A 27,008-nucleotide genomic window follows, 5' to 3' on the forward strand; every position below is an offset into this window, starting at 1 on the left:
CTATTTTGACCACTTGTTGCCTGTTTGACAGGAACGCAGTTATCCAATTATGGAGGGGTCCGGAGATGCCGTAGGATTTTAGTTTTAGAAGAAGTTTGTCATGTACCACTCAGTACCACTGAGTCCAAAAGCTTTACAGAAGTCTATGTAAATTGCATCTATTGCCTTGCCCTGATCAAGATTTGTAGTCCATATGTTTTTGCAGTGAAGAAGTTGTAAATTACAGGATATTTTTTTTCTGAAACCAAATTGTTTATTAGAGAGTAGGTTGTTTGTTTCTAGGTGGTAAAAGAAAATGTATTGTATTTAGAGAAAACTTTGAATTACTGCTTCTCTCTCATCTTGGCTTTTAAGAACAGTCTGGAGCCAAGTGACCATCAAAGGAAACTTATCTGAAGACATTTCAGCCAAGGCTCAAGCTCAATTTCCAGGACATATAAGTGTCAAGCTATAAAGTCCAAGGATCATGGATTTAGAGCCACTCCCAGGTGCCTGCAATTAGGCAATTCAAATCTCACCAGGCTCAAGGTTGACTCAGCCTTCCATCTTTCCCAGGTGGATAAAATGAGGACCCAAGTTATTGGGAGCAATATGCTGACTCTGTAAACAGCTTAGAGGGATGTAAAGCACTGTAAAGCAGTATATAATTCTAAGCACTATTGCTATTGCTATTTAGACTACAGATGTCAAACTTGTGGCATCACGTTGCCATCATGTGATGTTTCATGATGTTTTTTTCCCTTCGCGGAGCTGGGATTGGCGTGGCCTGTGTATGATGGATCTGGCCTATGGGCCACCAGTTTGACACTGATTTAGATATACTAAGATTCAGGGAGGGGTTGTTCAGGCTAATTTGAATGAAGACCAAATTGTGATTATAGAGTTCTGTCCCCATGAGCAAAATAGCCAAGCAAATATGGTAAAATCTGTGTTGAAGTCAAAAGTGATCAGTAGGATACTTGGAAAACTATAGATTAAGTTCTGTAACCTTGATTTTCTTTTTCTCTGGCAGGGAACATACCGATCTACATTTTTCACGAGGCGTTAAACAAGTCCTTGTGTTTACTTTAAATACTTTAAAATATTTAAAGACATCTTTAACTATAGGCTTTATTCTTTGGGCTGCATTTCAGGTTGATTTTATTGTAGTTTTATTATAACTACTACTGCATATTGATTACTACTTTTTGCTTATATATTTATTCGTACTCTAACACAGCAGGTATTTAGAGAATGAAGAGAAATTGCTTGCTAAATAAACAAGCTGTTGTTTGAAGATTGATGGTGTTTTCCTTTGTACAGGTTCTCCCCTACAAACTTCCTTTAAAATAACATAATTACTAGCTAGTGGCTTTGGATTCAAATACAAAAAAGGTCACTTGTCCGATCGCATGTCTTGAGATCATTAAAGAATATTCTTCCTTGAGTTCGTTTGTCAGAAAAAGCTCCTTATTTGAAAACTCAAAAGAAAGCCATTTTTCTTGTTCTGGCAGTACCTTACTTGAGAAAGTACTTCTCTGAAAGATTGAGTCATTTTAGCACCCTGGGATAAAACTTACTTATTTGCATATGTATTTTGAAATATTACGTGGGTTTATTTAGTTTCCTTTTTTTAGTTTTTTAATGTGATGCTTTGTAAGTTTAGCATTAGTGTAAGCTTTTGTAAGCTGCCCTGATTTCCTCAGGTGAAGGAGGGCTCACTATATTTCTAGCAAAATTGGGTTGAGGTGAATAATAATAGAGGCAGACCATTTTCTAAAGGCTTACCTGGTGCCCATACTAATGTCTTTTAGATGCCAAACAAAAGATTTTTCTTTCTAAAGCTTTTAACCTTAGAATTTATTTTTTCTCCTGCTGTGCTTATTTTTTAGATTCTTTGTGTGTCTGTTATTGTAACGGTAAATTGTACTGAAATGTTAATGTATATTTCAAATGAAGGTTTGCTTATCTTTCTGGTGAACAAGGTTTCAACTATCCTTGATACATAATGTTCTCGACATTAAGGAGTGAACACATATCTTAGTGGACCTAGGATCAAAATGGAATGTATTGATTATACATTAGAATTAATATTGGTATTATTAATGTATGGCTCTTAAAAAGGCAAATCATGAAGCAGCTTAACAAAGTAACAAGGGAAAACAAAGTAAGCAGTGCAACATTCTGAGATAATATGATATATCAGAAGAGACTTTTCATTCTGGTTTGCTAAAATCCCTGAACGTTTTGTATTTCTGTTGGGCTCATTTCAGTAAAGCCATTTTTAAAATGTCCAAACAGCCAGAGTGAAACGAAAGAAAATCTTACAATAGAAGGACTAACTACTTGCTCTGTGATATAGAGAAATACATTTGAGCACAATGTTTATATATGTTCCAACATTTTTCCAGGAGCAACTGAAAGCAGTCTAACATCTATGTTTTTGAAGCTTTGAGAATTCTGCTGACATTTTTTTTTTAAATGATAAGTAGTTTTGCCTTGGGGGGAAAAAACCCTTCTCATCTGTTAAAGTAATTATTAGGTCATTTCGACACATGATCTATCAACATCTTTGTTGTATGATTTCCTGAATCCCTCTGGGTGCCTGATTAAGTTCTCAGAGTTCATCCATGTCTGTTTTACTCCATACTGGGCACCTGCATGAAGCTGAAGCAATGAGTTATTTTTCTGCCTGGTGAAAAAGCAGGGCCTGTCACATCAATTTTTTATGCTGAAATGATTCAACAAATTGCCTTGCTTGGCTCAGGAAGTGCTGCTAGAGGCTTGTTTATGATCTTTTGTCAGACAAAGTGCCACTCAAAGAATCACTTGCCTTTCCCTGCTCCTCTCCCAAATATCAAGCACTTTCTGTAAAAGGAAACAGAAAAAGAAAATGTTTATGATTTATAGAGTTAGATAGCTTGAAGTCCTTTTGTCAGAAGGCATGGCTGGAGTATCTTTGTTCTTAATGATATAAAGCCTGTCACCAATCTCAGTTTTGGCCTTTTTGAGAGAATGAATGGTGACCTTTTAAGATTGTTTGTGGCATCTCAGACCCCACAAAGAAAAATATAAGACAGGGACAAAATTGACAAAATGAACAAATTGTTTGGGCTGGCATGGAGAGCTATATTCTTTAGTTCAAAAGTTTAGAAGATTTCCATGTGATAATCAGGTTTTATATAATGAAGCCCAAGCTCCTCTGAAGCTCCTCCTTGCTCTCAGTACCCTTGATATTAGTATAGGAGAACAGCTGCAAGAGGAAAATAGGGAATGTTCAAGATAGTCTATGGCTGATTCTTTTTCAGCACCGAAGATTTTGAAGTGATAGTGCTGAGTTGTGACCTGCTATACTGTCATGTAGAAACTACTACATACTTGTTTTCTACTTCTGAAATTTAGGTATAACAAGTAGAATTGGCTTGCTTGCCTCTTTCCTAAAGTGACCAGATTTCAGCGATGGCAAAGCAGGACACCATTGATGGGGGGGGGGGGGCTGCGCAGGCGTGCTGAGTCTTGCCATCTGCCTGAAGGAGGAGGAGCGGCTGCTGCTTCTCTGCTCTTCCAGGCAGGCTTGGCTCTCCTCTCGGCTCTTCCAGGCAGGCTCGGCTCTCCTCTCGGCTCTTCTCTTCCTCTCGGGTGAAGTCAAGCGGCGTCTCTCCTCCTTCTCACGCCCCCTTCTCTGCCACTCCCCCTTCTCCGCCTCCTCCTCTTGCGTTGCCGCTTCCCATTTTCAGAATGGGAGTGAAACAAAAAAAATTGGGACTTTTTGGAATTGCCGTGGGACACGGGACAAATTATTAAAAAGCAGGGCTGTCCCTCCAAAAGCGGGACGTCTGGTCACTATACTCTTTCCTGCACAAAAACTATAAATGTAGCAGAATGTGAGAACTAGCTAATCTTTCATCCTTGAAATTCAGTAACTGCCTTAAACTGGATCTGATCAATGGCCTTATACTGCTCTGACAGCTATTGCTGCTGCTTCGTTTAACAGAAAATAGCAAGGATTATACTTGGTACTTCTAAGCAGAAACCATTATCCAGCAGTAGCCAGCCATCTGCTTCTAGAAACTATATATCCAAAGCAATGGATTAATGTAGATTTTTAGATTATATTAGCATACTATATTTCTTTTTGCAAGGTTAGAATTTTATCAAATATGCCATCTTACAACATATGAGAAGGCAAGAATGTTATTCTGATCACATGCTCAGATAGTGTGTGTGGGCTGACTTATTGTGTGCTTGAATAAATACGTTTCTAGTCAAATAGGAAAATGCTTTCATCTTCTTCCATACTTAGTGTGACAGGAAGAACAAAAACAGAGCTAAACTGAATAAAAATTAAATTTTTGAGTCTAAATCTGTAAATGCTTTCAAAGATGTCAACGGAACTACATCCACATGGAGGGAAGTATGCAGTGGAGTACCCCAAGGCTCTGTTTTAGGCCCAGTACTCTTCAACATCTTCATCAATGACTTGGACGAGGGGATAGATGGGGAACTCATCAAATTTGCAGATGACACCCAGCTGGCAGGAATAGCCAACACTCCAGAAGATAGGCTCAAGTTACAGAAAGATCTTGACAGACTTGAACATTGGGTGCTATCTAACAAAATGAAATTCAACAGTGAAAAAAGTAAGGTTCTACATTTAGGCAAAAAAACCAAAATGCACAGGTACCGTATATGTGGTACCTTGCTCAATAGTAGTACCTGTGAGAGGGATCTTGGAGTCCTAGTGGATAACCATTTAGATATGAGCCAGCAGTGTGCAGCAGCTGCTAAAAAAGCCAACACAGTTCTGGGCTGCATAAACAGAGGGATAGAATCAAGATCATGTGAAGTGTTAGTGCCACTTTATAATGCCTTGGTAAGGCCACACTTGGAATATTGCATCCAGTTTTGGTCGCCACGATGTAAAAAAGATGTTCAGACTCTAGAAAGAGTGCAGAGAAGAGCAACAAAGATGATTAGGGGACTGGAGGCTAAAACATATGAAGAACGGTTGCAGGAACTGGGTATGTCTAGTTTAATAAAAAGAAGGACTAGGGGAGACATGATAGCAGTGTTCCAATATCTCAGGGGTTATCACAAAGAAGAGGGAGTCGGGCTGTTCTCCAAAGCATCTGAGGGTAGAACAAGAAGCAATGGGTGGAAACTGATCAAGGAAAGAAGCAACTTAGAACTAAGAAGAAATTTCCTGACAGAACAATTAATAAGTGGAACGACTTGCCTGCAGAAGTTGTGAATGCTCCAACACTGGAAATTTTTAAAAAAAATGTTGGAGCATTGACTGAGATGGTGTAGGGTTTCCTGCCTGGGCAGGGGGTTGGACTAGAAGGCCTCCAAGGTCCCTTCCAACTCTGTTGTTATATTATATTATATTATGTTGAATTTATCAAAATCTGTATGCAGACATACATGTTGTATGATGTTGTACCTTGATGAACGTATCTTTTCTTTTATGTACACTGAAAGCACATGTACCAAGACAAATTCCTTGTGTGTCCAATCACACTTGGCCAATAAAATTCTATTCTATTCTATTCTATTCTATTCTATTCTATTCTATTCTATTCTATTCTATTCTATTCTATTCTATTCTACAATTATGCATTTAAAAAAGCATGCTCAACTAGATTCCTTTTGTCACTATTTGCCTTTTGAAGGGCAAAAAGTAGTCCAAAATGTTACATATGTGAATCTCAGTCTAGTAGATGGCATCTTTAGAATGTCAGTCATGCTACCTGTGAATTAGATCCTTGTACCTCAATCACTCAAGGTCTTCTGTGAGGGTTCAAGCAATGGTTAATTTTTTCTCAAGTGACAAAATTATCCTGGCAGCTCTAGAGAAAACATTGTTCTACCCCTCAGTAAACTATCAATGGACCCAGGAATCTTGGGTAATTTTCAACCTGTTTCTCTTTTCCTTTTAGAGATTGAAGGTGCAACAAAATTCAAAGGTCTGGAGAAAATAATTATTTGCATTCTTTTCATTTGGGTTTATGGCCTGGATACAGCACTAAGACAGTATTGATTATGCTTGTGGATGGGGTAAGAGTGATTTGACTTTCTTTGTTTTGCTGGATCTCTCAGCAATATTCATTACCAGTTAGCATGGTATCCATTTGGACCATCTTCAGAAGGTGAGGTGGAGAAAAGTGCATTGATTTACAAATCCCTGGAACTGGTTCCGGTCAGAAGGTAGGGTAAGATGGATCCAGCTCAAGATCCTTGCTTTGTATGGTCCCACAGAGCTCAGTGTTCTCCCCATCCTTACTATGTAGCATTTAAATGAAACTAATGAGTGTGGCCATCCATCAACACAGAGTCATCAGTATTCTGATAATATCCTGTTCTACTAGCTGGAGTCTGAAAAGGTGTGGGGAGAAACATGCTTAAGGCTAAACTAGAGCAAGACCAAATGACCTTGGTTTTAAGCTAGGGACCATTTTTACCATTTGTAGTTCTCAAAGAGTGACATTGCTTCAGGCAAAAGAGATACACAATCTCCTAGATTGTTGCCTTCTGATCAATCCAAATCCAACCTGTGGACTAGGTAAATTCCTTTATGTATTGTGAGACCTTTCTCACAGTCAATCATTCCCTACTGACCTCCTTTTTTATGCTTGGTCTTCACTGCGCATGGGAGGGCAGACTTTAAAACAACAAATGTGCAGAGTTTTGCTTTAAGTTTTGGGGAGAAAAAAATGTCACTAATGTTTTTGGGTACTAAAGGAAGCCTGTTATCTGAAGTGATGGCAGTGGTACCCAGAAAGAGAACCATGCTGAGAACCAAGCCACTTTAGTATAGACTTAAAGATTTCAATCTTATAGAAAAAAATGCAAAGAAGAAGTAGTTTATTAATTTAAAAACTTATTAGTTCACTTATTTATTTGGTGATAGCCAGGAACAATGGCTTCCTGTTTCACTACAGATGTTACATAAGGTATCTATACTCAAATTCACTGCTGAATTTTACATAAATATTAACAGCAATTAAATAGCAATAACCTATATTTTGGATTATATAAAATTCCCATTACATTTCAATATACATTACATTTGATTTTTCTACCCAAATTTGTAATCTAACTTGTTAGGTGATATCAGCTTTTCTAAATATATATTATATTCCTCTAGATGGCACTATAATGCTATCTGATGCAACATTCGGAATAAGGTTAGTTTACATTGTTTTCCTGCCAGTAAATAAAGAAATCAAAGCTGCTCTCTGATATGCCTCCAGTTCCTTATCAGCTGTTACATATTGGGCAAGTTCTGCGATACATTTATTTCTATACTATTAATAAGATATTAAGCTACAATCTTTATATATGCTTGATGGATCATGTGGAAGTAATGCTTCAGTAACACATAATGGCAGAATTTTTGGTGCATAAGTAAACAACTAAATGAAGAATTCCATCCTAAAATGTATGAAAAAGTACAAAAAGTTTTGTGTTCTGAATTTTATTTAAGTAAGGAGGAAATATGCTTGGAGAAGGGGAAAAAAGTCTAAATGTGCCAGGGCTGGTTTTTAAATTGAAGCTGATGTTGTCTGCCATTCTCATAGCATTCTTCAAATTAGCCAGGGTGATGGAGCAATAAAGTCTTATCCTGCTCCAGGGATATCTGCAGGGTTTGGTGAAAATATCAAGATGGTGCAAACAAAGCTTGTTTTTTTATGTGCATTGCAGACATAACACTCTTTTAAAAAGGCAGAGTTTGATTCCGCCAACATTGTCTCCATCTGGACATTTTTTAATTACATTCTTCACACAATCCTATTTATCCATTCCTCTATCTATTCCATTGTTCCCCTCTTTCTGTTTTCCTTCTGTCTTTGCTTTCCTATTTTTATCAGGATTTCCCAATATACGGAGGGAATTCATTCCCGTATAAATATTGCTATAAGTGAAATAGAATAGAATAGAATAAATAGAATATAAACTTTATTACGGTCATCGACCAGCAATAGACATACAATAAATTAAAATAATACTGACATTAATTGTGAATAATAACATCCCTGTTATGAAAATACATGATCTCAAACCATTAGGGTCACTCCCTAATTTACATGAGTGGAGAGCCGATAAGTAGGTGAGTAAACATATTTTTCCAAAATGTTATAGGTATCTCCAAAAAATTGGCACAAGTTGACATTAATAATTCTGTAACCATTTTTTTTTTTTTGTGGACATTGTAGCGACACACAATTTTGCCACTGCATGCGTGGTAGCCGGGTTTGAGGAGAAAGCCTACATAAAAGTCGTCTGTCCTCCCTGGCAATCTCTCTAGTAAGGGGAGAATATATATATTGACCTACATATACATATAACTCACAGTACAGCTATGAATGGAAAAAGTAATAATGCCAGGTTCCGATTGTACAGATTTGTCAATTTTAACATACTTTTGAAAATATCATTTCATTGTCTTTAATATAAGGAATTGTGACAAACTTACCACCATTTTTTAGTCTCTGATCTGTTGTTTATCAAAGCAAGTAGGTGATACTAATGAAAAAATGTTCCTGCTGAGATGCCATCCGGAGTGTTTCCGTAATAGTCCCATAAGGAAGTACCTAATTAAGGCTTATTTCTGAGCTATCAAACAGACTTATTTGTTTCTAACTGCAGCTAGCTGCTCCTGAATCTGAAAGCTTATCAGCTTTAACTGAATTATATGCTAGAAGCACTGGAGCAGATAATGGAAGGTCCAGTCCCATTTTACAGTTTAGCAAGTTTAAGTCGTAGTCCTGGATTCCTATGCCATAGAAAGGCATCTGCGTTTAACTGCTGCTGAAATGAACAAAGTGCAGCAAACAAGATTAGTAAATTTATTGCACGCTACACTGAAATGTATTAGTAGTTTTAATTCTAAAGTTGCCAAAAGACCTATTTATGATGATCATATCACAGGGCTTATTTTTGTTTTGTGAAGAGCATACATCATTCCAATGAACTATTATCATAGTGAAAGTATATGCAAATGTACCTATCCACAATGCTCCCATGCACATATTCTGTACATACTATGTTATTTGTTGATATACTTTTCTATTCTGAATTATAGGACCTAGGAAGTTTCCTTAATGGTCCGGTTTATGCAATATTTTTTATTTGTTAGTTTGTTTCAGTGATTAGTCTCTGTAAGGGGCATGCATAAGAGCACAAAAGCGCCTACCGTTCCTGTCCTATTGTTCCCTTTCTTTATATCAAATTAATATAGTTATTGCATACTTTTGCTTATATATATGGTTGGTTTTTTTGCTTATATATATGTTGTTGTTTTATGTCAATGTTTGCGTATGCTGTTGTGGCAAAATAAAATAAAATAAAATAAATAAATAAAGTATGGTGCCAAAAGTCAGGGCAGAGTCTCCCTTATGTAGAATAGAATAGAATTTATTGGCAAGTGTGATTGGACACACAATGAATTTGTTTTGGTGCATATGCTCTCAGTGTACATAAAAGAAAAGAAAAAGAAAAAGAAAAAAAAACCTTTATCAAAGGTACAACATTTACAACACAAATGATGGTCATAGGTTGCAATTTAACCATTAATGATAGCAACAAAAAGTTATAGTCATACAGTCATAAGTGGAAAGAGATTGGTGATGAAAACGAGAAGATTAATAGTAGTGTAGATTTAGTAAATAGTTTGACATTGTTGAGGGAATTATTTGTTTAGCAGAGTGATGGCCTTTGGGAAAAAACCGTTCTTGTGTCTAGTTGTTCTGGTGTGCAATGCTGTATAGCGTCGTTTTGATGGTAGGTGTTGAAACAGTTTATGTCCAGGATGTGAGGGATCTGTAAATATTTTCACAGCCCTCTTCTTGATTCGTGCAGTATACAGGTCTTCAATGGAAGGCAGGTTGGTAGCAATTATTTTTCTGCAGTTCTAATTATCCTCTGAAGTCTGTGTCTTTCTTGTTGGGTTGCAGAACCAAACCAGACAGTTATAGAGGTGCAAATGACAGACTCAATAATTCCTCTGTAGAACTGGATCAGTAGCTCCTTGGGCAGTTTGATTTCTTTAATTTAATTTCTGTTTAATTTAATTTAATTTAATTTAATTTAATTTAATTTATTTTATTTTTCATATTTATATACCGCCCTATCTCCCTAAGGACTCAGGGCGGTTCACAGGCAGTTAAAATACATATAAATACAGATTAAAACGACGATTAAAAAACTTATTCTATAGCCAAATTATTAAAAACAGTATAAACAAACAAAATAATTTGTTAAGTTTAATTTCTGTTGATGTAGGAAATATACTTCTATTTATGCAGTCTTTTTCAAATCCTGTTACCAAGCAAGATATCCTAACTTAAATCTGTGTACTTAAACTCTGTTCTATAGTGAAGTACTCTGAAATTGTCTTTGTTACATTTCATTCTGCTTTTCAACCTGTTTCTATAACTTACTGAGGTAATTTTATTTCTGTTTTCCAAGAAATCTGTTGCTTCATTCAGTTTTGGTAAACATTATCTGCACTTCTTCATCTGAATTATTAATAAAAATACTGAAGAGTTCAGGCCTAAGGATTGTCTCTTGTGACACTCCACTTAACACTTTATTCCAGTTGGATGAGGAACTGTTAATGAACAAGCTTTCAGTGTGATTTTGAGTCAGTTATGTTTTTACTTAATTATTATGCCACCCTTCATAACTGTTCTTGGCTGATCTTAGAAAAGCTAAGTAGGGTCAATATTAGTGTGATGGCTTCCTTGGTCATTCGCTTGAATGATGAGGAAGAACCATCTCCAGGGACATCTGAGAAGAGCTATGGGGAGCACCAGGGGAACATGCTGTTGTGGTCCGCCAGCAGCCTGCGGAGCTGGCAGCGGAACTGGACAGCAATGAGGCTAAGGAAGAACATGGACCAGTCCTGGAGACTGGGAAAGGCCCAAATGAGGGCTCTGCATTGGAGGCAGAGGTGGGGCCAGGGCCATCTAGGAGTGATGTGCAGACTCCGGAGCCTCCAGAGGCTGACAGTAGTGAGGCAGAGGAACAGGAGGAGCCTGTTCCTAATGCACGCATGAGAAGAGCTGCCAGAAGCCAAAGCAGCTAAAGCAAAGAGGACGACTCGAGAGTAGGGCCAAGAGATGATTGGTCCATCCCATAAGGCTTAAAAACCAGCAACGGCGTTTGGGCTCTTTGTCAGAAAACATTGATAGCCTTGCTCTTTGTCTTGCTGCATTTATTTCTTGTCGACGTCTTCTGCTTTTGAACTTTTGCCAAGAAAAGCCTTTGGCAGTTTTCCTAATTAGACCAAGGTTGGTTGTAAGACTGAGGAATTGTGTTGGGAAGAATTTGCTTTGATTTAGTTTGGACTACGCTGAGAATGAGTTAATTCTCAGTTGTTCTAATAAAGTCTGTTTGTTTTTGAACTGATCGCGTTTTCTACTACCTGCTTCTGCCTGGGTCACAACACATGTAAGGTTCTATGACAAAATCAAATGGTTAAGAAGCTGTGCCAGGAATGTTGGGGGAATCCAAGAGAGAGGAGCCGTATGAACAGCCAGCTGTGCAGGCCAGAGAAGTACAGCTGCAGCCAGTCATGCATAAGAGTAGGAATTGTCACTGCCCAATCCCAGGTTGCACAGAGCTGAACAAAGGGAATCACAATGGAGATTGGCGACGCTATGTGCGAAGAGGCAACTTTGCCCCTCCTAATAAAGGGCAACCAGTCAGTGCCTATTTACCTCAGGGCTCAGAACCCAGTGGTTATTGGAAACAACCATTCATAATCCATTGATTCATGGATGCTCTTGGTTTATTGCTTTGAACTCATTGAGACTGTGTTGCCATTGTCATGCCTTGTACCCATTGAAATCAAATTGCCTTTGTCATGCCTTGAACCATACAGGAGCCATATTGCCTTTGTCAGCCTTGAACACATTGAAGTCAAATTGCCTTCACTGTGCCTGGATCCAGAGAGTTGTGGTTGCTTTTATTGGGCCTTGCAATCAGCAGCTGCTGTCATCCTGCTGGGAGTTCATTACTTCATCTTGCTGTCATCATGCCTGAAGTCCTTCAATTTACCTTGCTGTCATCTTGCCTGGAGTTCTTAGTTCACCTTGCTATGGTAGCATTGCCCCCATGCATTAGGGATGGGAGAGATTGCAGCTTGTCTTGCCCCTGTTGTTTTCACTATGTCCACTCAGCATTTTTCAGTGACATCACTTGGAACTGACTCTAAGGACTGCACATGCAGAGTTGGGGCCTGGGGAATGACTATGGTGTGGATTGTGTGAAATAAACACAATTAATCATGCTCATGCTGTGTGTGCGTGTATGGAAAGGGACAATTTGGATGCAAAACCATCAGGAAATCTCAGTTATATAGACTAAATTGGAAAGTTTAAAAAATCCTGAAAGAAGGTAATGGCAAACTTCCTTCTATACTGTTGCCAAGAAAACAACATTGGCATTCTATGTAATCACCAGAAGTAATTTGAAGAAATTATTGGCTCTGCCTTTACCATCCTGCACTTAATGAGCTTTCTGGTTATACAATGGTGTCATACAATATTGCATCAAATGTTACAAGGAAATCAAGATTTACTATGGCTATATGATTTAACAATCTGCTAAGTTCAATCAAAATCTGAGGAAGGGAAAAATCTGGAAAGATCAGACAAATCTGTATTGACTTCCAGTAGACACTGTTTTCAAGCATTGTTCTCAAGATGCTTAAAGATCAGCCATCTCATAGCATAGAATCTTTCTATGTGTCATTGTCAAACTAACTGATTTATAGTAGCTCAGAACCTCCTTTTAGCTTTTTCAGAAGGCAAAAACAACTGTTGTCCTCTAAACATTTGACACTTCTATTTTTTAGTTTTTCTAGCATAATAAATTAAGTATTGATTAGATTAGTTCCTTTGGTACTTTAGGAAGCAATTTATCTGGCCCTGACATTTAAACACATTCAAAATAATATTTGAATGTTTGTGATTATGTTTTTATTGGCTTCAGTCTTCAATCCTGTCCCTTCATTCTGTTCCTCACAATTGCCTGGTGGAACTATCTCTTCTTCAAGAAGACTAAGCCAAAATATTTCAGTCATTCTGATGTTTGATAGCAAGAGCTCTATGCTTGTCTTCACTAAACAACTGGTATAGTTTTTTTTCTACTTCCTTTTATTCTAGTGTTTGTTCTTCTTCGGGAATCTGGAAATTCCCCTATTCTCGAGGACATCTCAAAAATAATATATAAAGGCTCATGTGGATAGTCAACAAGTTTCTTTAATATCCCGAGATGTAATTTATTGTGCTGGTCACTGAGAATTTAAGCTCTCATCTTATGTTTCTATCAAACTCAAACTTTAATCCTGAGCCTTTAATTTTCTTCTTAGGCCCAGTACTCTTCAATATTTTCATAAATGATTTAGATGAAGGAATAGAAAGGGAACTCATCAAATCTGCAAATGACACTAAGCTGGCAGGAATAGCCAATACCCCAGAAGACAAGCACAGGATCCAAAAAAATCTTGACAGACTTGAACAATGGGCCCTATCCAACAATATGAAATTTAATGTGGAGAAAAGCAGTTTTACACCTAGGCAGGAACAACCAAAAGTACAAATACAGATTAGGCAAAAATCTGGCTCAAAAATAGTAACTATGAGAGGGACCTTGGAGTCCTAGTGGATGAACCCTTAAACATGAGCCAGCAGTGTGCAGCAGCCACCAAAAAAGCTAATACAAGCTTACTTGTATAAACAGAGACATAGAATCAAAATCACATGAAATATTAATACCATTTTATAAATCCTTAGTAAGTCCATATCTGGAATATTGCATCTAGTTTTGCTCATCATATTATAAAAAAAGATGTTGAGACTTTGGAAAAAGGGCAAAGAAGAGCAACTAAGATGATAGCAGTATTCCAGTATTTGAGGGGCTGTAACAAAGAAGAGGATGTCAATTTATTTTCCAAAACACCAGACGGTAAGACAAGAAACGATGGGTGGAAAATAATCAAGGAAAGAAGCAATCTGGAATTAAGGAGCAGCTTCCTAACAGTGAGGATAATTAACCAGTAGAACAGTTTGCCTTCAAAAGTTGTAGGTGCTTCATCACTGGAGGTTTTTAAGAAAACTCTGCACAGCCACCTATCTGAAATGTTATAGGGTGTCCTGTTTGAGCAGGAGGTTGGACTAGAACAGAGTTCCTGAACATTTCTAGTTTTGCAGACCAGAGGGGAGGAGAGGAGATAGTTTCATTCGAATGGCCAGCAAGCGCATACATGCACATGTAGTTCCATTTGAGTGAGCAGCGTGCGTGCGTGCATGCCACTCACGGAAATGGAAAGTGGCACATGTACTTGTCCGTTGCTCATGTAAGTGAGGATGCATGTGTTTCCATGGCCTAGTTGCAATCACTTCACAGTCCATTAGTGGGGCACAGCCAGTGGTGGTAGTTCAGCTGGTTTGCACTGGTTCGGTAGAACTGGTAGCTAATTTTTTCTGGATTTCAGCAAACCGGATGAAGTGAGGGTAGACAAGGGGTGGAGATGGTCACCTGCCATGCCTGATAAGGGATAGAGAAGAGACAACAAGAGAAGCCCTGTCTCACTCCATGTGTTCCAATGAAAGACAGTGGCAGCCCGGCCGCTTCCCTTTCCCGCCCTCTCCGATATTGGAACCCAACTGTCAGCCACTCACACAGTTACCTATTCATCCCTCTCTCTGTATGTCTCTGGGCTCCCTCGGTGCCACAGTCCATGCAGGCTGGGAGCTGCCTGCCATCCTCCACGAATTTGAAAAAGATGCTGACCGGAACGCGGACATGGGAGGGGCACCACGGAAAGAGGCAGAGCGGGTAGTCACATCAAACCAGAGGCCTTCAAGAGAAGTGCACTGTTCGGGGGCGGAAAAGAGGTGCAGGCAGGCATTGCTCTTGCATTTCTTCTTTCACTTTGTTGGGGCTGGAGGTGCTCGCTGCTTTGAGTCACCCTCCTCGCTTTATCCAGTGACAGAAATGGCATCTTAGGAAGCCATGGTTTAATTACAGCATTCAGAACATGATGGAATCCTCTTTCTTTGACCAACTTTCTTGGGGGAAGCGAGGGCATCTGTGTGGTGGTGGGTGATGGGACAAGCTTTTCAGTGCAGCACTGCAATGGAGAAATGGACAACGGAGCAGCCAGTGTAAGGGAAAGAGGCCACTTTCCCTCTTTCTTTTCCCTGCTCCTCCTCCTTCCCTCTTGCCAGCCACTCTATTTCCCATTTCTCCATTGCAGCGCAGCACCCAGGATCCACTTTGAAGGGGGGGGGCATAATTTAACAACCAGTTTGCCCAGGGTCAGGTTGGCCATCACGGGAGGCTTGTGCTTCATGTGTGGCGGAGCTGGAGGATGGAGATGGGCCATGCCTCCCACGATGGCCAACCGGACCCTGGGCAAACCGGTTGTTACATTACTTGAATCTCACCACTGGGCGCAACCCACAGGTTGGGCACCCTTCTAGCTCTATTCTGATTAAATTAAATTTTGAGTATATATAAATATTAGTTTTTTAGCATCCTTCACTAACATTAAATCATTCTGAAAGTTAACGGTGCCAAATTGCAGATTCTAAAATCTCAGGCTACCTGTCTATATTCTTCCTTGGTCACCTATCCAAAGACTGAAGATTGTGTATAGTGTTTACTCCTCTGATTTTTCTGACAGTTTACTGGTGTAGGATTGATTGAAAGTGTTTTTCACAGTATCTGATTACAGATGAGATTCCATAGTATCTGACTAAACTCAGGTTTCTTGAACTTGAGAACTCTAGAATTTTTTTATTTTATTTTTTGTTTACATTTATACCCCGCCCTTCTCCGAAGACTCAGGGCGGCTTACAATGTATAAGGCAATAGTCTCATTCTATTTGTATATTTTTTACAAAGTCAACTTATTGCCCACCCAACAATCTGGGTCCTCATTTTACCTACCTTATAAAGGATGGAAGGCTGAGTCAACCTTGGGCCGGGCTCGAACCTGCAGTAATTGCAGGCTCTGTGTTCTAATAACAGGCTTCTCTATTGCCTGAGATATCCCGGCTCCATTTATACAATTACAATTATACAATCATTGTCGTTTTATGTTCCTACTTCATTAAGTGCAGTATGTTTCATCTTGTTTACTGTACAGTCAGGTTAGCTGAGCCTCTTGTTCTTTTAAGGAATCAGTTGTTGTCTGCCATATTGATTCCAAGGGATAATTACTCCTTTCAAGACAGATATAGGGATTGGTTACCCAGGAGACAGATTCAGGAGACAATTTTGCAAACAGATACCTCCATGCTCATCAGTGGTCAATGTAAAAACTGTCTTTTCACAAAGTTCACAGTAAAGTCATTTGAAGTATTTATGTATTAGGAGTTAAAGTAATTGTACATTTTAGATATTTATTTGGTGAAATTCTTGCAACCCATAACCCAATTTTTGTTACTTTAATAAATCTTGCTAAACAAGATTCTGTGATTTGATCTGAAACAATTAATTACTTTTAGCTTGAGACAATTACCCCAGAGTTTGACACAGCACAAAGTTCAAAAATATGTTGACATAACACTATTGACAAATGTACAGCTATACAGTATGTTCACACAATATAGTGGAGGACAAATCAACTTATTTTAGCCTTTCATATGCATGCCTGAAGGCCAGACAGGCTTTAAAGCAGGGGTCTCCAACCTTGGCAACTTTAAGACTTGTGGACTTCAACTCCGAGAATTCTGGGAGTTGAAGTCCACAAGTTAAAGTTAAAGTTGCCAAGGTTGGAGACCCCTGCTTTAAACTGACAGGATAACAAGATCAAAATCACCCTGTGAGTTTCTATGGTTCGGACTGAACACTAATCCTAGTTGAATCCCTTAACCACTGCATTACAGTGGTTAATTTCATTAGGTTCATATGTATATTAGGTGGGAAAAACTATTATTCTCTGCCATACTATTCAATCATTATTCAGATAAAACACACTAACTTCTGTAGCCACGTGCTTAGCTGTGTTTTTTTTTTAAATGAAATCAGTCTGGTATTGATGTTTTCCTGATCTTACACCATGTCTCCTTTCAGTCACATAAATCAATTTCTGCAAATGTCAGGTTCTAAATCTCCAGTGAGATGGAAGCCCATGAAACTTCATTATTTGTTAGAGCTCCACCTGATGGAGGATGTATTTGATGAATGGAGTCCCATGTTCTGTTCAAAGCATTATTACAAAGAATATCAGCCTTATATCAGAAGTTTTAAGAAGTTTTTATTGTGTTTCTATTTCAGGTAACTGTTCCCTTTTATAATGGTGTCACAATCTGAACAGAGGGCAATGATAAAATGTTGTGTACAAATTGCAGCATGACTCAGAGTAAACATGTAAATCAGAAATATTTTATTGAACTGAAAGGGGCTCCCATTGTTGTATTTCATAAACATGAATGGAATAGTCTGAAGAGAAATAATTTAAATACATGAACCCACACATACTTTCATGAAATACTATTATGTTAATGAATACTATTATCAATTCATAATCCTACCTAATTACATTTGAGCAATGGTTCTTCACATGAAATTTCATGCAGCTCAATTTCCTGAATGAGTCAGGAAATTTTAATTCAAGGGGAAAAAAACAAAAAAAAACCTGAACTAATTGATGTCAGCAAGTCAGTTTACCCACGAAACAGCTGAAGAGTTTACCTTTTTCTCTTTCCAACTGTTTTTTGAAACTATTGATACTGCTTATATAAATTTTTAAATCTGTATGTAGAAAGAAACTTCAGCAAATGAATGTCTCAGACTAAAAGTTGCCATGGACAGACTTTTTCAGCATTTAAGCCAAGAGTGGGAAGACTTTTGAAGAGTGGGGAGCTACATTTAATTTGGGAAGACAAGGGATGTAGTGGGCCGAGTGAGAATCTTTTTCTCTTTCTTTTCTTTTCCGTGGTAACTGTATTTTGGAGCCTATAATATAGTTGGGTTTCCTGTCTCAACATGATTGCAAACATAGACTGATTTTCAGTACTCATGCTCTTGAATTTCTGAATGAGTTCTGGGACCCTTAAAAAGACACTTTGGGCCAGGATCATATGAATATTTTAGGAAGCTGGTACACCACAAATCTGCCCCATAAGATGAATCCAAGTCCTGCATTAATTATCCTTTTTAAGACTGAAGGGGCATCTCAGAGTCCAAAGGATGAAAAGCAGGAAGTCTAGAACCTCTTCTTCCAGAAGCCCTCTGTTAGCCCTCCAAGATAGATCAGACTATGAATGCTAATTCTACTTGTGTTATAATGTTAGCAAAAAAGAATCCTGCAAGTCTGAATTTGCTTCCCCATTCATTTCCATTATCTTTAAGAGAATTAGGGAAAGTCCTGTCTGAGATCCCTTTTCAGATTTCATTTCTACCTTGGACTCATATGGCTTTTAGTGGATCTTGACTGGGTTATTCTGTTCTTCAATGTTATTCCTTTATTCCATTTCATTCTCTTGAACTTTACATTCTAGCCCTTCCTTCCTTCCTTCCTTCCTTCCTTCCTTCCTTCCTTCCTTCCTTCCTTCCTTCCTTCCTTCCTTCCTTCCTTCCTTCCTTCCTATATTTGTACCTTTCATTTTCCTATCCAGTTTCATTTTTCCATTTTCCCTATTAAATACCATCCTATTTGTTTCAGCCTGCTGCTCAAGTGTCTAAATTGTTTTTTTTAAATCACTCTTAAAAATTAGCCTCCCCTTCCAGTTTAAAAGATGATTCTACAGAAATACCATAACTTTATGTACATAACCTAAAAGGATGGATGTTTAAGAATAGAATAGAATAGAATAGAATAGAATTTTATTGGCCAAGTGTGATTGGACACACAAGGAATTTGTCTTGCTGCATATGCTCTCAGTGTACATACAGAAAAATAGCAATAATTAGTGCAAAAAAGAAAAAGAAACTAATATTCTAGCACAAAATCCAGACTCTGTGTTTTTATTTATTCCTACAGAAGAAAGCATTAGTATCCAGTTAACCTAAAATGGATTAGATGGTTTTACACTGCTTAAATGTCAGTCTTCACTTCTTTTTTCCCCTGGGGCAGGTGAAAGACATCTGAAGCAGAGGATGACACTTTCTGGAGAAGAATACCAATTTCAAAGAGGAGAATGTGCCATAGGTTTTTTACTACTTAATGCAAAGGATTCCTCAAGGATTGAAAATGATGGAAAATACCACCCACACAGAAAGATTAAGGGTATATTCGAGGCATACTTTAAGACTTTGGTTTGGAACATCATTCGTTTTCAGCCAAAATTAATTCTTCCTTCCCCTTTCTATATTGAATTTACATTTTGCTTTCTTCATTTATATTCAGATGTAATTTGTGAATTGTTTTTCATAGCTAATATTTAGAGAACAAAATCAACCATTCCATGTTTAGCTTATGAGAATATCAGTAATTGGACTCTATTGCTATATTTTCATGGTTTCATATGATATAAATATTGTAAGCTTATACTATTAAGGCAAATTTTATCCATCGACACCCTGTATATTTCTTTTCCTTTACAGTATGGCCCATGTCAGGAGCAAACCTATTCAATTGGAGGAGATTTTGCTCCTCAGATGTTCCCATAACTTTCAATACATGTACAATAATAATAATAATAATAATAATAATAATAATAATAATAATAATAATAATAATAATAATAATAATAATAATAATAATAATAATATTTTTATTTATAGACCGCCCTTCTCCCAAAGGACTCAGGGCGGTGTACAGCCACAAATAAAATACAGAAAGAAAACAACAATACAAAACTAAAAACAACCCTTAAAAAACCTATTTAATTTGGCTACTTATAAATAAAAACATTCCCTCTAAAATTCACTAAAAATTTTTAAAAACCCATAAATCAATTTAATAATATAAAATTTAAGCGAGTCCAGCAAGACGAAATAAGTAGGTTTTAAGTTCGCGGCGGAAGGTCCTAAGGTCAGGTATTTGTCTGAGTCCAAGGGGAAGCTTGTTCCATAGGGTAGGAGCCCCCACAGAGAAGGTCCTCCCCCTGGGGGCCGCCAGCCGACATTGCTTGGCTGACGGCACCCTGAAGAGCCCCTCTCTGTGAGAGCGCACCGGTCGTTGGGAGATAGACTTTGGCAGTAGACGGTCCCGTAGATATCCCGGTCCTAAGCCATGGAGCGCTTTAAAGGTAGTAATTAACGCCTTGAAGCGCACCCGGAAGACAACAGGCAGCCAGTGCAGTCTGCGCAGGATAGGTGTTACATGGGAGCTCCGAACGGCTCCCTCAATAACCCGCGCAATAACCTGGACTAGCTGGAGTCTCCGGGTGCTCTTCAAGGAGAGCCCCATGTAGAGAGCATTGCAATAGTCCAGATGAGAGGTAACGAGAGCATGAGTGACCGTGCATAGAGCATCCCGGTCCAGGAAGGGGCGCAACTGGCGGTCAGGCGGACCTGATAGAAAGCTCTCCTGGAGACGGCTGTCAAATGGTCTTCGAAAGACAGCCGCCCATCCAGGAGCACGCCCAAGTTGCGCACCCTTGCAAGTTTCTTGCGTACAAAGCAAGAACATCAAAGGGTTGCTTTTTTCAGAATATTATGTACTCAACTTCGCAATGCATTCCATAGACAGGGACAAGTAATCACAAATATGACTACTACCATGGACGTTCACGTTTTTAAGACTGTTTAATTATTAAGTGGACCATAAGAACAAATTAATTATAGATGACAGTCATACTTGCTGGCAAGAAGCTCAGAGACAGTTTATAAAACTGAGGGGCTAAGTTAAGATTACAATATATGTGATTTGGAGATGTTACCTTAAAATCATGTCAATTAAGAATAATAAAGGCTTAAACTGGCTTAGTATCAAATCAGACAATTAAGCTTAGGAAAATAGGTCACCAGCATGTGTTTTCCTGTCATTAGCAAAAGAAAAGTGTCAATGAAAATGCCAACTTTTATTCATACCACTTGCATTTCTCCCTCTAATTATTTCATCTAATCCTCTACACATTTTCATCATGTTTAATACAGACCAGAAAAATTAGTGAATATTTTTTATTTTTTCTTCTTAAAATAAAAAAATATATATTGTTGAATATTTTGTTGTGAGGCAACTATTAAATACAGGGACTGATGTGTGAACAAAATGAGCTCTTTGCTGAATATCTACATAGTCATTACATGTTTCTTTGGCTGATTCAACAATAGATACTTGATTAGATAGAATAAGGGCCAAACGCTTCAGTTGTAGCTGATGGTTAAATGCATTTCTTTTTTATACTGTGTCCGTGTGTGTGTTGCAAGTTGTTGAGAGTAGCAAAGTGAAAGGCTATTGGACCTAAACTACTTTTCCCAAAGCCTTGCCCACCACACACTGTTTTTCATACAGCTGTTTTGTCATTTGATGCAGTTTGACTTGACTTGATATCTTTTTCTTTTAAAAATGCTTTGCCAGTTCTAAGATCAGCCATTTGTGGTAGGGTAAGCGTTCCTGTATAGGTAGTTCTAGCTTACACTGTTTAGTGACCATTCAAAGTTATGACAACACTGAAAAAGTAATGACCAGTCATCACACTTATAACCATAATAGCATCCCTGTTGCTGTATTATTGAATCTGGGTGTTTTGTAACCATCTGGTGGTCACACGATTGCCATTTTCACACTTAACAGTTAATTTCCAATAAACAGAGTCAATGGAGAAGTCGTAAATGAGATTGTAAGTCACTGTCCTTTGATGCTTTGCTTAACAATAATGGGTGATTCACTTAAAGACCATAACAGAAGTGACATATGTCTGGTGTTGTCGTGCATTTCTTAGCAATGGACTTGCCCGTCCCAATTAAGGGTATTAAACGAGGATTGCTTGCGTATATTGGGTGTGTCTCACATAAATCTTTAGTGTAAACAATAATTAATCTGGATGAATAATTGCAAAATAGCACTATATAATCTTTAGAAAATAAGAAAGAGCTTCAGCATAGCCTGTCCAGGAAACTGCTGTGTAGTAGCCAGAATAATCTGAGGAAAATGTACTGCTACATTTGGTTAGAAAAAGGTTCCAACAGAGGAAAGAATTTTAATTTTGTTCTTTCTTGTTTTGTTCTTTCTTGTTTGTTTGGCCATGCCTTGGCCCGTGAATATTTCTTGCCAATAATCTGCATTTAAAATTATTCTTGTTTGATTCAGTAAAGCACCTCAGGTTCTACTTCATTTATGTACTCGCTGTCTTAGAGACCCTGAACTTATACCTATAATTTACCATGCAAAATAAGCATGAATTCTTGTCAGGGAATCTGATTGAACGAAAGGGAACATGGGAAGAGTCCTCTCATTCAATTTTGTTGTTGTTTTTTAGCCTGACAACACCAATTCTTCTCTTTAAATATTTTTTTCTTTTTGTCTACGATACAGTAATTTTTAAGCCTAGTAGATCAGTGTTCTAAAGTAAGTCACTGCTTTGACAATGAACATGAATGGGAAAACTAAGGCTCTTTGTATATGGCTGAACTGACTCAGCATTGAAAACAGGAATGCTGAGAGTCAAGATGAGAAATTTCTGGAGGCCTACAATTCTCAGACCCATAACAAGATGTCTCCATGTAGTTGTTGACAGAATGTAACACTTTCACTGCCTTTCCTTTTTCAAAGTTTCTCTCAGCAAGGAGTCCTGACAATGGGAGGATATAGGAAAATCAGAAGAAGTTGGCATTTTCAAATCCTTCCCTCTGAATACATTCTAAGGGCTAATGTAGCTATATAAAGTATAGTAGCAGATGGGACAGACTGAAAAAAAAATCTGGAATGATATAGGTGAAAAAGGAGAACATAATTCTTTCCTGTTTGCCATTAACTTGAAGAATAGCCAATCTCTGAAGGTGGTCTTTGCACAGGAAAGAAATTTTACTTCCATTGGCACCAATAAATTCTCAGTATAAATTATAGTGTCACAGGAAAAAAATTCTTCAGATCCAAAGGCAAGAAAGTTTAAATTCCCCTTTCTACCTGCCTACCATAGGTCAGTTGGTACTTTTTTCTTATTTTGAGAAACCTGTAATCCAAAGGTACATTTAATATTAGAGAACTTTGGGCCTTTTTTCCAAAGCACACATTCAGTCTTATTTATTGCCATATAATACTATCTGATTTTTTAAAAAATCGTATAATATAAATTTACCCAATAATTTAAAGCTTATTATCATAATATCTAAATAAGAATAATAATATAAAAAAATAATTGAAATAAATTTTTTATTTTTTAAATATTTTATCGACTTTTTGAAAGACATAGTAAAAACAAAAACAAATTAAACTGAAAAAGTTAAAGAAAAATAAAAAGTGTAAAAAGTGCAAGAGAAATAAAGAACAGAAAAGAATATAAAAGGAAAAAGAAACAAAGGTAATTGAGCACAAGCTAACAATGTTGAGCACAAACTAACAAAATAACTCTTCATCCTCTTTTAAAATTACTGGACAAACAAAACTCTTCTTCCCATAACTCGCATATTTGTATTTCGGATCTCACAGCAAAAGTACAAATGTTCCAAATTCCGTGCGTGCGTGTGTGTGTGTGTGTGTGTGTGTAAAACAATCATATATTGTTTTTAAACTCTTAAGTGTCTATTAAAGTAGGTAAAAGTCACCAGATGTCAAATTAAACTGACATTTGACATCTGACATTAAATTGAAGGTCTCTAATATCTATATGATAATTAAATAATCATTTCTGAAAGGGGAAATATTTTTTTCAAAGTTGCAAAAGAGAAAGATTCCACCAATATTTTGAGAATTTCTTAATATTGGAACCATTTCCAGGAAACTTATATTGTCAGTAAAAAAGAAACTTGGAAATTCTTGGAAAACTGATAGAAGCTTGCGAGTTTTATTAATATTTAACATTATAGTTTTACCAATTTAGCCACATTTCAACAATACCAATTTCTGCTGCCTGTATCATGGTTGTATTTTCAAACATTGTTAACTGTATTTAACATGCCACCATACAGTACATTCAGAAAACCCTTGTTTAGATTTCAGCTTCACAGTTATTTTGCTGTTATCTACTCCAGTTGCCTTTTCAAGATATTATCCTACATAACTTCCCAACCATGAAACAAATGCCTGTGGAAAAGAAGGTTATTTATTAAAACCAACTCCAGATGACTTCATGGACATGCCCACATTGTTATGTTGTCAATAACAAAAATGTGGTTTGCCATTCTTATCTTCTGGGCCCTTTTCTTTTTCCAGTTCAGTCTATAGTACTGGATTTCCTTGTATCTTCTATACAAGTAGAGTTCCCCACCCCCAATCAGGGGTGAAATGCTACCGGATCGGACCAGATCGCGCGAGTAGGTAGCGGAAATTGGTTTTGGTTCGCCGATCTGGTAGCAAAAATCTGTGGCCCCGCCCCTCCGCTCATCCCCCCCCTGCACATCCCCCCTCCGCTCATCCCCCGCTCATCCCCTCCGCTCATTCCCCCGCTCATCCCCTCCGCCAGTCGCCTGTTTGCCGCTTTTCTTCCCAATCACTCGGTGCTTTTTTCCCACCACTTGGCGCTTCTGGCCCACCCACTATACCCCCGGCCTATATAAGGTCCCCTTTCTACACGGCCTAGCTACTTCACCCAGAAGTTTGCTGGCCCCTCGGACCTCGCCGCCTTGCCTCGGACCTCGCCTGGACGCCTCACCTGGACACCTCGCCAAAAAAGGTAAGGATCGCCGGTTGAGGCCTAGCGTGCCGACCCCCCATTCCCAGGCTCGCATAGTTCGCACAGCCGCAGGGGATGATTTGCGGCCATGTGCTACCCCCCCACGGTCCCCTGGTCCCCTTGCCTGCCTGCCTGGCCTGGCTAACCACCCACCTTTCCCACCCCAGCCTCCGGCTTGCCTTGCCTCGACTCCTCGCCTTGCCTGGACACCTCGCCGACTTCTACTTGCTGAAAAATGTAAGGATCGCCGGTTGAGGCCTAGCGTGCCGCCTCCCCCCCCATCCCCGGGCTCGTGTAGTTCGCACAGCTGCTGGGGATGATTTGCGGGCCATGTGCTACCCCCCTACGGTCCCCTGGTCCCCTTGCCTACCTGCCTGGCCTTGTCGTGTCCCACTCCTCCGCTGATGGCCGGGTCGGGGAAGTCCGTATCAAGCGTGCCTCTGCAGCTCTGCCAAAGTCCTATCAGAGTTCTCAAGGCAGGCAGGAGACCAGGAAGTGACTTCAGCAATCCCAGTTAGACTTTGCCTGACTCAGAGAATGCCAGAAAGCAGATCCTTTATATAGGCCATGGGGTGTAGCTCCATGACTCAGCACTTATCCAGGCCTGCCCCTCCCTTCTTTTTACTGACGTCGCCTCTCAATTCTCCGGAAGCGAGGATCTCTCCAACCTCCAGCTGTTGGTAATCTGAGCTCATGACTGGCTTCACATTCTTCAGGCTCACATGCTGTGGGGGAGGCGTTTAGTTGCTCCGTTTGCCTGGGCATGGTGCCAGGGCTAGGGGCTGGAGGCATGCCAGGACATTCTTCCGAACTATCAGCGTCTGGCAGGAAATAAGAGGGGCTCGGCTGCGGCAGGGGGAGCGAGCGAGACACAACAGGCCTGGCTAACCACCCACCTTTCCTCCCCCCAGCCTCCAGCTTGCTTACCTTCTCTGAAGAGACGAAATCCCCAGCCGCTGCTTATAACGTCTGCCTCCTTCGCTTCCTGCAATCCCTGTTATCGATTGCATCGGCTAGCAGTATTTCTTCATCAGTGAGGCTGTGAGCTACTGATTCTGCCTGTTCTGTCCCTTCAACTGGGTAAGTTTTTTTCTTTTTTGGTGGAAGCTTTAAAAAACTAGTTAATTGAGGGGGTTTTTTTATTTGTAGTTTAGGAAGTTTTAAATTTAGCTGCTTTTATCTAAAAATAAAATAAAATAAATATTTGTGAGAGCTTTCTGAGATTTGGTGTGTTTCTGTAGTGTTTCACAAACACACACTATCTCACAAAACTGTATGTGGCATTTTGTGTGTGTGTGTGTGTGTGTGTGTGTGTGTCAGTTGTGTTGTGTGGATGGATAAGTGCTTTTTTTTTTTTTTGGCTTTTTGGGGCTGTGAGCTGCTCCTGCTTGCTGCAGGAACCATTTTAGGTCAGGCACAGCTGTTTCCTAGTTGTGAGTGAGTCTGTGGTGTGGTGTTGTGTTGTGTTGTGTGTAAAGTGTATTTATTTTATTTTATTTTATTTATTAAATTTTTATACCGCCCTTCTCCCGAAGGACTCAGGGCGGTTTACAGCCATGATAAAAACAACAACAGGGTACACATAAAACCATAATTTAAAAAACTTATTTTACAAATGGCCGAATTAAAACATTTAGAATAAAACCCAAATTTTAAAATGTTAAAACATTGAAACTAATTAAAATCCTATTAAAATCCTATGCCAGTCCTGCGCGAACAAACAAATAGGTCTTCAGTTCTCGGCAGAAAGTCCGAAGGTCCGGCAGTTGCTGAAGTCCAGGGGGAAGTTCGTTCCAAAGGGTGGGAGCCCCCACAGAGAAGGCCCTCCCCCTGGGGGCCGCCAGCCGACATTGCTTGGCGGACGGCACCCTAAGGAGTCCCTCTCTGTGCGAGCGTACAGGTCGGTGGGAGGTATTCGGTAACAGCAGGCTGTCCCGTAAGTACCCTGGCCCTAAGCCATGGAGCGCTTTAAAGGTAGTCACCAACACCTTGAAGTGTACCCGAAAGACCACAGGTAGCCAGTGCAGACTGCGCAGGAGAGGTGTTACATGGCAGCAATGTGTGGCTCCCACTATCACCCGCGCAGCTGCGTTCTGAACCAACTGGAGCCTCCGAGTACTCTTCAAGGGGAGCCCCATGTAGAGAGCGTTACAGTAGTCCAAGCGAGAGATAACCAGAGCATGAGTGACCGTGCATAAGGCATCCCGGTCGAGGAAGGGGCGCAACTGGCGAACCAGGCGAACCTGGTAAAAAGCCCTCCTGGCGACGGTCGTCAAATGATCTTCGAAA

General features: G+C 39.1%; 1 protein-coding gene across 2 annotated transcripts in view; it reads left to right on the forward strand.

The window, feature by feature from the left end:
• Nucleotides 1-27,008, forward strand: part of LOC131199716 (T-cell receptor-associated transmembrane adapter 1) — an 87,745-nt gene that overhangs the window by 29,825 nt on the left and 30,912 nt on the right. Inside the window, exons 1-3 of one of the 2 annotated variants that reach the window (XM_058185774.1) lie at nt 24,617-24,719; nt 24,887-24,956; nt 25,631-25,799. The exons of the other annotated variant lie outside the window; for it this stretch is intronic. The gene's annotated coding sequence lies outside the window, so the exon portion shown is untranslated. Of the gene's footprint in view, nt 1-24,616; nt 24,720-24,886; nt 24,957-25,630; nt 25,800-27,008 lie in introns of those variants that run through there. 2 annotated transcript variants of the gene reach the window in all.

Source organism: Ahaetulla prasina, chromosome 5 (genome assembly GCF_028640845.1).
Source record: "Ahaetulla prasina isolate Xishuangbanna chromosome 5, ASM2864084v1, whole genome shotgun sequence".
Lineage (NCBI taxonomy): Eukaryota > Metazoa > Chordata > Lepidosauria > Squamata > Colubridae > Ahaetulla > Ahaetulla prasina.